Genomic DNA, 12,947 nt, shown 5'->3' with positions numbered 1-12,947 from the left:
TTTTTCCCTATTATATACTTAAACACTAATTTTTGAACCCATTTTACATTTATCATGATTAAAGTTCATCTACTTATCTGTAGATGTAGTAGATTAAAGTTCAATTTTAATTAATTTTATTAAAAATTAATTAATTTTTTCATCTTTAAGATTAAAGATGTAGTAGATGTAAAGATTAAAGTTACTTATCTGTAACCTTTTGGTGTTCTGTTTTTTGTCGTCTGTCTTATGTGCGATGACTTCCAGCTTTTGTACTGATCACAGATTTGGGAAGCATGCCTTTTGTGTTAATACCATTAAATAAATACCAAGTCTTGTGTTTTCTGTTTGTTTTTTGTTTTTTCAGTCTGACACAGTGGCTTGGTAGAAAACATGCTACATTCTGTAGGCCTTAATTATATTATTTTTAGCAAAGCTAATTTATGTTGTTCTAATTAAGTCATTTTGACTTTCAGAACTTTGGTCACTTGACCTGCAAAAATCCTTTACCTGCTTCAAAAAGAGTCGATAAGATAATCAAATATGATAATATATTTGAAAGCAGTTTTTATTTTTATTTTTAAAAGATTTTATTTATTTATTCATGAGACACAGAGAGAGAGAGAGAGGCAAAGACACAGGCAGAGGGAGAAGCAGGCTCCATGCAGGGAGCCCAACGCGGGACTCAATCCCGGGTCCCCAGGATCAGGCCCTGGGCTGAAGGCGGCGCTAAACCACTGAGCCACCTGGGCTGCCCTGAAAGCAGTTTTCAAAATGTTCTAAAAAATACATGAATCCAAGATTTGAAGTTATTTTTGTTACTAATGGTATCTTGAGAATCTTATTAAATGTTAAATGAAAGTTCTTTTTTTTTTTTAAGATCTTATTTATTTATTTGAGAGGGAGAGAGAGAGAGCACGAGCAAGGGAAGAGACAGAAGAAGCAGACTCCCCGCTGAGCAGGAGGCTGACATGGGGCTCAATCCCAGGACCCTGGGATCATGACCTGAGCTGAAGGCAGATTCTTAACTGACTGAGCCCTCCAGGCGCCCTTGAATGAAGTAGTACTTATCTGGAATTTTGCCATTGTTTTTACAACACTAATCACCTGAGGTCTGAGTGTTTGGATTAGTAAAAATGTATTTTATACAGTTTTATTTCCCTAAAGTTTACTAATTTGGTTTGTCATTAGGAGGACAGGGGAAGTAGTACTTTCAGGGTTATGATCCAATTCACGTTCTTGAAATACATTCGTTGTAACTATATTTTGTGCGACATGGGACTTTGTTTTTTTTGCAATTTGAATCGTGGGCCCATGAAATTTTATTAACTTCTTTGAAAAAGACTCTACATCAGCATTGTGTTTGTTCTGCTAAATTGCCTTGACTTCTTAATTGAAAGGCGGTTTATTATAATTTTAGTATCAGCACTATAGAAAGTCATAGAAATATTTAACAATCATGTAGGTTGAACCCTCTCTGACAAGCAGGAAATTATCTTGTCTGCCTGACTTTTAATAGATGACATTCACCCACTGGATCTGCCAAACCAGTGTATAAAGATACTATATCAGCCTCAAAACTGAAAACTCAAATGGAAGTCAAATTCAAATTGGCTTCTACTTTATGCATGTCCCAGAGCACTGGGGAGTATATGAAATCAGTCCTGACACAGCTACTTTTCCCCAGCTGATGATGATAATGATGATCTTAGTTTAACCCTTTCCTGCCTAAACTATTTTGATTCTTTATGCAATAACAAGTGTAAAACAACCTTTTGGTCATCATTTTTATAAAATACAAGAAGCAGACCCTGAGAGTGAGAGAACCAAAGGAAAATACTTGCTTTTCAATTACTAGCCTCTCAAGTTATATCCTTTTCAGACCTCTTATCCTATGCTTGTGTAATAGGAATTCTTATAAACTGAAGTGGGGGGCTCCTGGGGGGCTCAGTCTGTTGGGTGTCTGCCTTCAGCTTGGGTCATGGTCCCAGGGTCCTGGGATCAAGATCTGCATTGGGCTCCCTGCTCTGCCAGGAGCTGCTTCTCCCTCTCCCTCTGCCTGCTGTCCCCCTTCTTGTGCACACGTTCTCTCTCTCTCTCTCTCTCTCTCTCTCTCTCTCTCTCTCTCAAATGAATAAGTAAAATCTTTAAAAAAAAATGATGTGGGAATATTTGTGTCAAGGATCCTGCACAATGGCTGGGTTACATGGCTCCCAGATGTAGACATCAGGTCTATGAGTCAGGCCACCCAGTGATAACCAGTTCTGAATCAGTGAGCTAAGAAACTTGGATGAGGGGGAGTTGGATCAGCTGCTATTTCATTAGTTTACAATAAAATTCTCTTTGTGGTTAAATAGTTAAGATATTAACAAAGCAAATAATTCTAATTCAAATAGTTGTAAAAAAGGTATATGAGGAAAAATATCTACCTTCCTGTGGCTTCCAGTTTTTCTCTATAGAGGCAATCCTGAATATCAGTTTCTTGGGTATTTTCTCATAGAATTCTGTAAATTTACAAATGGGTGTATGTGTATCCGTCCTTTTTAAAAAGATAACATACTTTTTTACACCTTTTTCATTTACATACCTTAGATGTCATTAATATCAGTATATACAGACTTCCACTTTTAATGGTTGCTTAATACATCTTTGGATGTTTGATAAATTTTTAAACAACCAACCTTCCTATTGGTGGACATTTAGTTTGCCTTTAATCTTTTCATATTACAAACAATATTGCAGTGAATGTTCCCTATATTCTTGTATCTTAATAGCTATAGGATAAATACCTAGAAGTAGAATTGCTGGGCCAAAGAGTAAGCGCATAATTTAATTTGATGGGCATTTTCAAATTACCTATCAGAAGATAAACTATTTACAGTTCCATCAACAATGTTTAATTACAACAGCAATTTTATCTTTCCAGTAATAAACATTTCCTCTTCCCTTCCCAGAATTCAGATACCTAGGAAACCAAAATCAGATTTTTAATGAGTAGGAAATGAAGCCAAGGGAGTGGGATGGTCTTAAGGGGTTTTCAGACAGGGCTCCCTGCTTCACCAGGCTCTACTTTTCTAAGAAATCCTGTGTGTGTGTGTGTGTGTGTGTGTGTGTGTGTGTGTGTGTGCGCCTGTGTGTCTGTGTGTCTTTCTGTCTGTTTCTCTCAGCACCATGCTTGATAAAAATCAATAAAACCAAAGCTCTCTTTTCAGGACTTCATATTGATAGTCCCCTTTCTGTGTGTCCTCATCATTACCTTATCATTCTTGTTTTTACAACGTGCAGTTATTCTAATATATACAGATTATTGGTAATTTTTCAGTTATGTTAAGTTGCCTAATTACAAATTACACGTGAGAGTTTATTTCTTTCAAAAATGAAAATGCCAGGGATGCCTGGGTCGCTCAGCGGTTGAGCGTCTGTCTGCCTTCAGCCCAGGTTGTGATCCTGGAGTCCTGAGATTGAGTCCCACGTCGGGCTCTCTGCATGGAGCCTGCTTCTCCCTCTGCCTTTGTCCCTCCCTCTCTCTTTGTGTGTCTTCCATGAATAAATAAATAAAATCTTGATAAGTAAATAAAAAATAAAAATGCCAAAAGGATTATTTCCAAACGTGTTTCCTAAAAACAACTCATTCTATTAGTGGTTTGTGAATCCTTAGAAGTAGCATTTCCTGGTTCCTAAAAGTTTGATTTTTTTTTCCTGTCATTTATTTCAATATTTTCTTACTTTAAACTCCTAGATTCATCCGTGTTTGGGTCAATAGCCATCTCTGCTCTGATTAGCACTGACTGACCAACAAATGATTATAAAGTGTTTTGTAGGAAGAATAATAAACATTACAGTGACAGTCCATCTCCCTACATCTCCTAGTGCACCACTAATGAGTCACGTGTAGAGGGGAATGTGTTGATTGATTTATGTGATCTGTGTCTGGCAAATACCTAGTGAGCATGAGGGGTTTTGGCTTTAAGAATCTTGAAAATTCCTTTATATTTTAAGTGGTATTTATTTTAACTATCAGATGTTTCCCATTTAATTCTGTGAGTAGTTCAGTCACTGCTCCAGCCAGCAGTGTGTTCTTTAATCACTGTCATCCTTTTGTTCTCTCTCTTCATGTGTATCTTTTAGTCAAAAAAGTCAGTATACTCACCAGTATTTGTGTTAAAGAATCACTAAATATTTTATAATCCGGAAAGGCTAATGTAATTGGAGGAGGAAACAGGAGTTGAGGGTACTGTACAGAAATTTTTTTCCTTAACAAATACTTTAAAATATTTTCCTGAAAAAAATAAATAAATAAAATATTTTTCTGGGAGTTCCCCTCTACTGGCTACATGCTGCCCAGTTCATGAATCATTTAATAAGCCAATTAGATCTTTAGAATATAAATAAATAAGTAAATAAATAAATAAATAAATAAATAAATAAATATTTCCCTAATGACCTTAGGCTTAGAATAAATTCTACTCCTATATCTGTGAGTATGATAAACTCATTAGTCTATAAGGGATGTGTTTTAAGTTTCTGTAGGATATCATTTGTTTTTGCCTCATTGGTTCTTTTTTCACCTTCATATTTAAAGTAATGAAGGTTTAGAACGCCTGGGTGGCTCAGTGGCTGGGTGTCTGACTTCATTCAGCCCAGGGCGTGATCCTGAAGTCCTGGGATCAAGTCCTGCATCAGGCTGCTTGCTGGGAATCTGCTTCTCTCTCTGCCTGTGTCTCTGCCTCTCTCTCTCTCTCTCTCTCGTGAATAAATAAATAAAATCTTAAAAAAAAAAAAAGTAATGAAGGTTTGTATGCAGACAGTAGCTGTGAAATAGCTATTGGGATGGGGTGCATTTCCCTAGACATTCTTCTAAGAATGAGAATAATGTCCTTATTCATAGATTTCACTATTGGGCAGCCTGGGTGGCCCAGTGGTTTAGCACCGCCTTCAGCCCAGGGCGCGTGATCCTGGAGACCCGGGATCAAGTCCCACGTCAGGCTCCCTGCGTGGAGCCTGCTTCTCCCTCTGCTTGTGACTCTGCCTCTCTCTCTCTCTCTCTCTCTCGTAAATAAATAAAATATTTTAAAAAACACAAAGATTTCACTATGGAATAGGGTTAATGGGCTTTTTATTGCCAACCTGGGACCCTAACACTTATTATACATCCCTGAGTGAAATTTTTTTGTGTTCCAAGAAAGTTACGTAATTTTAAAAAAACAGTTGACATAAAATTCATTCCAGTATTGAAGACTAATTCATTTTAAGTGTTTTTTCAGGAATTACGTACTGGATATTTTTATGTTGTACTTGAGGATAATTACTAGCCAATGCCTTTAAATATCTAATTTTCAGGAACAACGTTTCTTACATTTATTCTTAGATTTTAACTTCTCTTTAAAATTATTGAATGAGTTTAGATTTCAAATTAAGTTGCTCTCTTTTATCTAAACATCTGTCAGACAGGAGTCTAAAGAAGAATCCTTTTAATTAGAATTGGTGGTAAAATTGTTTCTGTGCTTTGGAATAATCCAAACCAAAAAGACAAAGCAAATAAATTGGTAATCATCCTACAACAAAACCTTCTCCCTATCCACAAAACCTGAGCAAAGAGTTGACAGATAGTGATACTTTGTCAAGCTTTATCAACTACCATTGAAAACATATGAAATTCCAGAGTTGATACTTATGAAAGAGAATACCCAGAAGATCTATCTGATATGACTTACTGCTGCTACCATGAAACTAAAATGTTTGTGTTTTTATTTTAGTGACATTGTATGCCTCCTGCATTCTCCTGGGAGTGTTCTTGAATAGCAGTATACCTATATTTTTTGAGCTTTTTGTGGAAACTGTCTACCCAGTTCCAGAAGGAATTACTTGCGGAGTTGTCACTTTTTTAAGTAATATGTTCATGGGAGTACTTTTATTTTTTCTCACATTTTATCACACAGGTAAGAAATTTGACTTTCTATTTCCTATCTAAATGTGTTACGAGAGAGGTTTGTGGCACTGATATATAGGAAATTTATATGGAGAATTCTCGCTAAGGCAAATTAGTTAATTTGAACTTTAACGTGCCAGTTAAAAACAAAAACAAAAAGAAGATCCTCGGTTGTTTTTCTTGAAATGCATCTTTGCCTGATCAAATGCACCCTTACTCCCTAGAGTTTCTGGTTTAATTAACCTGGACTAGGGCCCTGCATTTGTATTTTTTAAAGCCCCCTGGTAATTCTAATATGCAGGTTCTTGTTGAGAACCACTGGTAAATTACTTTTTAAAAGGTACTTCAAATTTGCTGTCTTAAGATATAAATTAATGTTAGGGGTATATTTGTAGTGTAAAGATGAATGAAGTCACCCAAGGGTGTGTAAAATGTATAGGACAGCACTGTGGAATGGAACTTTTTATGATGATGACAGTGCTCTTTATCTGGACTGTCCCAGTACAGTTCCACGAGCCACATGAAACTAGTGCAAGTTAAGGAATTTTTTTTTATTTCATTTTAATTCATTTAAGTTTAAATAGCTACATGTGGCTAGTGAATTGGTTAGCACAAGTATAGAGTGAAAAGAAGGTTGAAATGAGAACCTAGGAGTACACCTTTGAAGAAAAGGGAGACCCTTCAAGAGAGGAAGAGATGGGGTCCTGAACTCAGTTGGAGGTGTTAGCCTTGGATTGAAGGAGTTAGGAGAGGAGACAGCATGCATGGGCACAGGCACAGACACAGGCACAGACACATTTCCCCGAGGAGATTGTCGAAGGAGCTCCTTCTTGATGGCACCAACTTCCACTTAAAAGCCAGTCTGTTAAGAGCTGGCGGGAAGATAGCGGAGCAAGGGCTTATGGAGAGAATGAAATGTTAAAATAATCTTTTTGAGGGGTGGGAGGAGACGCACGTTGAAGGCAGCCTTGCATGATGTTGGGGTCTGTGGGTTTGCAGTGACTCTGTTTTGCATAATTGTTTGGTTTTCTCTGATATTCTTTCTTCTCCTGTCCGAAATGTGTCTCACGGTTTCAGAAAATTTGAGCATAATTATCTAGTATTCTTTTTTGCATGTTAAGGATTTATGCTTGTGATTATTAATTTCTACTAGGCTTAGATCCTATTTTATTTCCTCATCTTAATCTATTATTACTACCTTTTTTTCTCATTGCTGTTCTCTTAACAGCTCGTCAAATACCAGTAAATTTGTATAATTTGTATATGGAAGTATCTTATTTGTAGGATTCAAATGTAAGAATTGCTCTAAAATGTGACAGTCCAAGAGGCCTAAGTGTTCATAGGAAATTTAAAACTGCTCATAGGGCTTATAATTGAAATGATAGCCATGATAAGCATGTGACTGGGAAATAAATTTTTGAAAGTTTTAAAGCTGATGAAATAATCTGCCCTGGGTTTTGGACAACTGTTTGCATAGCATTTTCACCTAACAGTGAAAAGCACCCAAATGATATATTAACTTCTTAATATATATAACTAACAACAAACTAGAGTATTTCCATCAATCAGTAATGCAGGTAGAGTAGGTTTTAACTTTCGTAAACTTTTCTCATATGAAGGAGAGAGAGATTAATGAGGTCAGCTCCCTGTTTACAGTCCTCCTGGAAACACTTGTTTCCATCAGGAAAAATGCTATCAAGAAGCACTGGAATTAGATCTTTGCTCCGGTGTGTTTTCTAAAACAGTACAAACAATTCTAGAGAGAATAAACAATTACCGCACATCAGCTTCAGCCCATTTCAGTATGCCACAGTAGAAACCAAGAGGCTCAGTACCTCTCTTTTGCATGGCCAGGTATGAGGGATGGCTGTGTTGCCCCCTCAGGTGATAGAAACAATTTTCCAGCTCATGGGCACAGCTTTGCTAAGTGGTCCCTGCAGCTCGGGAGAGTGTAAGGGTTTTTTTCTGTCTGCTGGAAATAGAGTTTCCTCCTCCCAGTTTGTATATACAAACAAGAGTAGATGGAAATAATGCTATTCTCCCCCAAAAAACCTCTTGCATGTGGTCTCCAAAATATAACATATACTGATTAACTAGTTTAAGGCAGAGAATATCCCTACACAGTGGTCTGAGTATGGAAAAGCCCAGTGTACCCCTGACCATTTTGGGACGAGTCTAGCTCAGGTGAACTAGAACTAACGTCAGTTGGTACTCACACCCATTTCGCAGGTTCCTAGTAACCAGACACCAGCAGGTATTTTTGTTTCTTTGACATAGGTAGCAGAAGAAACACTTAGCAATATTTCTGCTAATTCCTATCTCACTGACAAAATCAAGGATCTCTCTAGCTGGGGGACAAAAAAACTTCCCTCTTTTTGGTTGTTGTCTGATCACATGTTTGTATACGTATCTGTGTCGATGGTAAAGGTTTATGCCTAATCTCCACAATTATTGTAGAAAATGAAACTTTAATAATTAATTTTAATCCAGCAAGGTGATTTTCAGGGGGAAAATAACTCAGTATATTTTGACGTTTTAGAGAGTTACTGAGAAAAGGTATGTGTGAAAGAGCAAATTCCTTGCTAATAGGAATTTAAATATCTAGGCTTCTATTTTAAAGAATGCTCTTACATATTTGTGTGTGTGATAAATGCACACAAATATGCCCACACCTCTCTAAGGCTAAGGTAACTAGAACCATGACTGACTTGTTGTGGCTTTCTCACGTCGATTAGCTGATCCTGCCCCACAAGTCCTGCAACAGAAGCCCACACCACACGCCTTTTAACTGAGGCCTGAGGATACATATGCTACAAGTCTAAAAATTCTGTTCGACAGCCTAGGACCCTAAACATGTCTTGGGATAAGTGGAGTTCTCTTCGTTTACAGCCAGCTTTCAAATGCCATAATTCAGACATGTTAAAACTTGAAAAACTCACCCAGAAGTTAGTTATATGTCAGGATTCAGCTCTGTCAGTTACATGATTGGAAGGCCTGGCTTTTAATCATCATGAAGATCTGTGGTTCTGTAGATCATCCCTCGAAGAAGTACTCAACTTCCTGAATAGCGTTTATTTCCCCACAATGTGCTGCTTCGTGGGTGACTGTGTCAGAGATAATTTTTCAGGGCCGTACAGACTAACCCCAAAATGACCACATTACAATGGCTTGCCTAGCAACCAAGCCTCCACTGGTGATTTCCTTGTAGATTATGGCCATTGCCATCATTGACGGTGAACATCATACCAGTTCTCTGCCATTGCCACTGCTTCTTTGGAGCCCTGGGTCACAGGGTCTTCAGTGTCCTGTTCTCACTGTGTTTGGGGTACTTGGAACAGTGTCAGTAGTTTTCTTTTCTTTTCTTTTCTTTTCTTTTCTTTTCTTTCTTTTCTTTTCTTTTCTTTTCTTTCTTTCTTTTCTTTTCTTTTCTTTCTTTCTTTCTCTCTCTCTCTCTTTCTTTCTTTCTTTCTATTTCATTTGTTTATTCATGAGAGACACAGAGAGAGAGAAAGAGGGGCAGAGACACAGGCAGAGGGAGAAGCAGGCTCCATACAGGGAGCCCGATGTAGGACTCGATCCTGGGTCTCCAGGGTCACGCCCTGGGCTGAAGGCAGTGCTAAACCACTGAGCCACCCCAGGGATCCCCAAGTCAGAAGTTTCTTAAGAGTTTTTCTGTCTTGAGTTTTTCAAGGTCAGTTTCAGAACAACAAAGCAAAAAACAAAAACTGTTAACTTGTTCCCTAATATAAGCATATTTGTAAAACTGAGTTGCTTCCAATAATGTTTGCTTTGAGAATCTCAATGAGTTATTTCAGACAGTACAGTGATGCTTTATTCTAATAACCTCACATACAAAATCACTCTGAGGATGCTGTTACATTCTTTATAAGCTCTGAAATATATTCTAACGTTTTTCTGGTTTTTGTTTTAACTTGTTCTGAAGTTTGTATTGTTTGCTATTTTGTTATTGTTGTTGTTGTTCTAGAAGCTTTGCCGCAGGTTTGGCTAAATGCACTAAAGGTTTTTACCGCAAGCCTTTCATTTTGAAGTAGCCTACCATGAGTCTGAGGCTGCATTGTGGCTCAAAAGATTCAGGGGCCTGCTGAAGGGTGAGGTATTGACAGGTTCACCAGATGTGGACTAGTGAGGAGCAATTTTATATGTAGGGAGTAATCACACGACGTTATGATCAGATCTGTTGGGTAGTGAATATGGAGTGAAGGGAACGGGGAATTATACCATGAAATCATGATGTCACCTGGCTCCTCTTAAGTGAATATGGAGACAGTTTTATTAAATCATCATAATTCTGCTTAAATCCCCAAAGAAAGTAGAAGGTTGGTTCTGGAGGGTGTTTTCTGGGACCAGACAAGTATTCGAAGGTGGTAGAAACTGAAAGCAAGGCATCATTAAAGGGAAAGATGAGGTAAAAATGTGTAATAGTGCTTCTGAAAGAAAAAGGTATAAGGATGAGCAAAATCCTAATTAGTTCAGTTCCAACAGAGCATCACTATTTGGTGCAAAGTCCACTTCAAATAAAATATAGTACCTGTCCAAACTGCAAAATGAGCAGAGTACTCAAGATGCAGTATATATAATAAATGACAGAGAACCAGCAGAAATATAGAAAGAGGCAAATTGTGGAACCTTAAAGTATGGATTTGTATTTTCTCTAGTGAAAGGCAAAAAAAAAGGGTACATTAGAAAATATTAGAAAACTGTGCTCCCTTTTAAAAGGTGTAAAGGTTAAAAGAATAAGAAAGTTTCAGTGAATCAGGACTCTCTTGGTTCAATTATGTCCTATGACACCACGCTCAGAAAGGACTTTGCAGCTGCAAAGTCATATTAAACATTTAAGCAAGCCATTTCCTGCTTATTGGAGCAGGAAAGCTGTGGATTATGAGAATGGTTTGCAGTGGGAAAAGGTAGAGATGCGTATCTTTTTGCCTTCTGAAAAGGCCAGTAATTTCAAAGAACACTGGTAGTTGGCTGAGCTTAGTGAACTCAGCTGAAAGATGAATCTGACTTTTCACAGGAGGCACAGTAACAACTCACCTGTAAGCCGTAACTTCACTAAGGAGCAATTATGAGACAGTTTTATAGATTTCATCCAAACCCAGGGAGAAGGAATAATTGCACAACTGTGATGAAATAAAAGATCTGCTTTGGCAATATTTGATACATTTCTAGGTTTAAGGAGAGCAAGGACAAGTTGGTTGTTGCTACGGGGGTGTTACTCTAGCTCCCCACGAAATACAATCTCTTAAGGTTTAGAAAATGTCATTGTTGTAGACCACATTGTCAGACCATAGTTTTTCTTAGCTATTGCTTAAAATTTGACCTTAAAGTCAAAATGCGCACTTTTAATATAAACAGTATGCTGTTCCATTTTGCTGCTTTTTCTCTCCTTGGTTTTTGTTTGTTTTTTACTTCTTTTTGCCCGTTAAAGTTATCATCAGAAATCCAGAAGCTGTATGGCCAAAATAAAAGCTGAAAATGTTGGTGTGTCATTTCAGGGAATATCAGAATGAAGACAAAATTCCATGGGTCACAGCCTTCCTGGGTGTTTAGATTATAGTCAATCCAAGTAGAGCACAGAAAACAACTTTGCATAGAAATACCACTGAAATACACGTCTTTGTTATATGCTATAGAATAGCATGTCTGACTTTTAAAATGTAAAAATTGAGATGTGGGGAGGCTGCTTTTGTAAGCATATTACAGAAAAAAGGTATTTCAGCACCTTTTCTCACCACTCGGTTTTCTGATTTCCATTCCTGAGCATAAATTGCTCTTTTAGCCATATGAATTATGGATTGAACTAAAGCAGCAGTGTAGAAATCTTCAGGATGATTTTTGAAGATTAGGGTAGTATTAGTATTCTAGAGAAGTACAAAAGGAAAATATAAACTTATAGCAGTACCCAAAGGAAAGAAAATGTACCAGGGAACTTTTCCCCCTCCTTTGTTTTTGTTTTAAGATTTTATTTGTTCATTTATTTGAGAGAGAGAGAGAGCGCGCGTATGAGCTGTGGGGAGGGGCAGAGGGAGAGGGAGAAGCCGACTCCCTACTGAGCAGGGAGCCTCACAGCACAACGGGGCTGGATCCCAGGACCCTGAAATCATGACCTGAGCCAAAGACAGATGCTTAACACCCTGATCCACCCAGTACCCCTATTGTTATTGTTGTTGTTGTTGTTGTTGTTTTTTAATTTAAATTGCTAAATGGATATTAAACTAGGGAAGATATCCCACTACCACCAACACAACCTCTTCATGCCAAGAAGCTGCTCACTTGTGCACCAAAGCCTCAGGATTTTCTGGCAAGGAGGGCCTGGTAGAAGGAAGCGGAACAGATGCACAGCTTAAGGGCCACTGGAGCTGGAGGGGGCAACGGCAGGCAGCCACCGTGAGCTGGTGTGTCTCGGTAGCACGAGGCTGGGATTGGCCGGTGGGCAAACCCTGAGTTCATGAGCGAGCATTTTTGAATAAGAATGTTCTTGATCATTAAACCAAGTAACAACAGAATTGCCTGCTTAGATGATTCCTATCGGTTTTCAGATTATTGGCATCATACATACCGTTTATGCTAGTAGGGGAAAAAAACGAGAAAGAAATAAACAGAAATATTCACAGTAGTTTCTCTCAGGGTAGAATTAGGATTAATTTGTTATATTTCACTTTATTATTTTAATGTATCTTCTAACCTGTTTTTCAATGATTACTACTTGCTGAGAACTTGATATTTCTATCCAAGAAAATCTAAACATGTTATCTCCAAATTCAGATGATTTTTTTTTACTCGTCTTTCTAACCCGTCGGATATTTCTAAACAGAGACAAGAATGATAGTGATGAAGGGTATTTAAAAATAACAAACGATGAGACACCTGAGTGGCTCAGTGGTTGAGTATCTGCCTTTGGCTCAGGTCGTGGCCCCGGGCTCCTGGGGTTGAGTGCCTCATCGGGCCTCTGCACAGGGAGCCTAATTCTCCCTCTGCCTGTGTCTCTGCCTCTCTCTCTGTCTGTCATGAATAAATA

The sequence above is a fragment of the Nyctereutes procyonoides genome, unplaced genomic scaffold (assembly GCF_905146905.1).
Source record: "Nyctereutes procyonoides isolate TBG_1078 unplaced genomic scaffold, NYPRO_anot_genome, whole genome shotgun sequence".
NCBI lineage: Eukaryota > Metazoa > Chordata > Mammalia > Carnivora > Canidae > Nyctereutes > Nyctereutes procyonoides.
The sequence above is the reverse complement of the archived record's forward strand: the minus strand, read 5'-3'. Positions refer to the sequence as shown.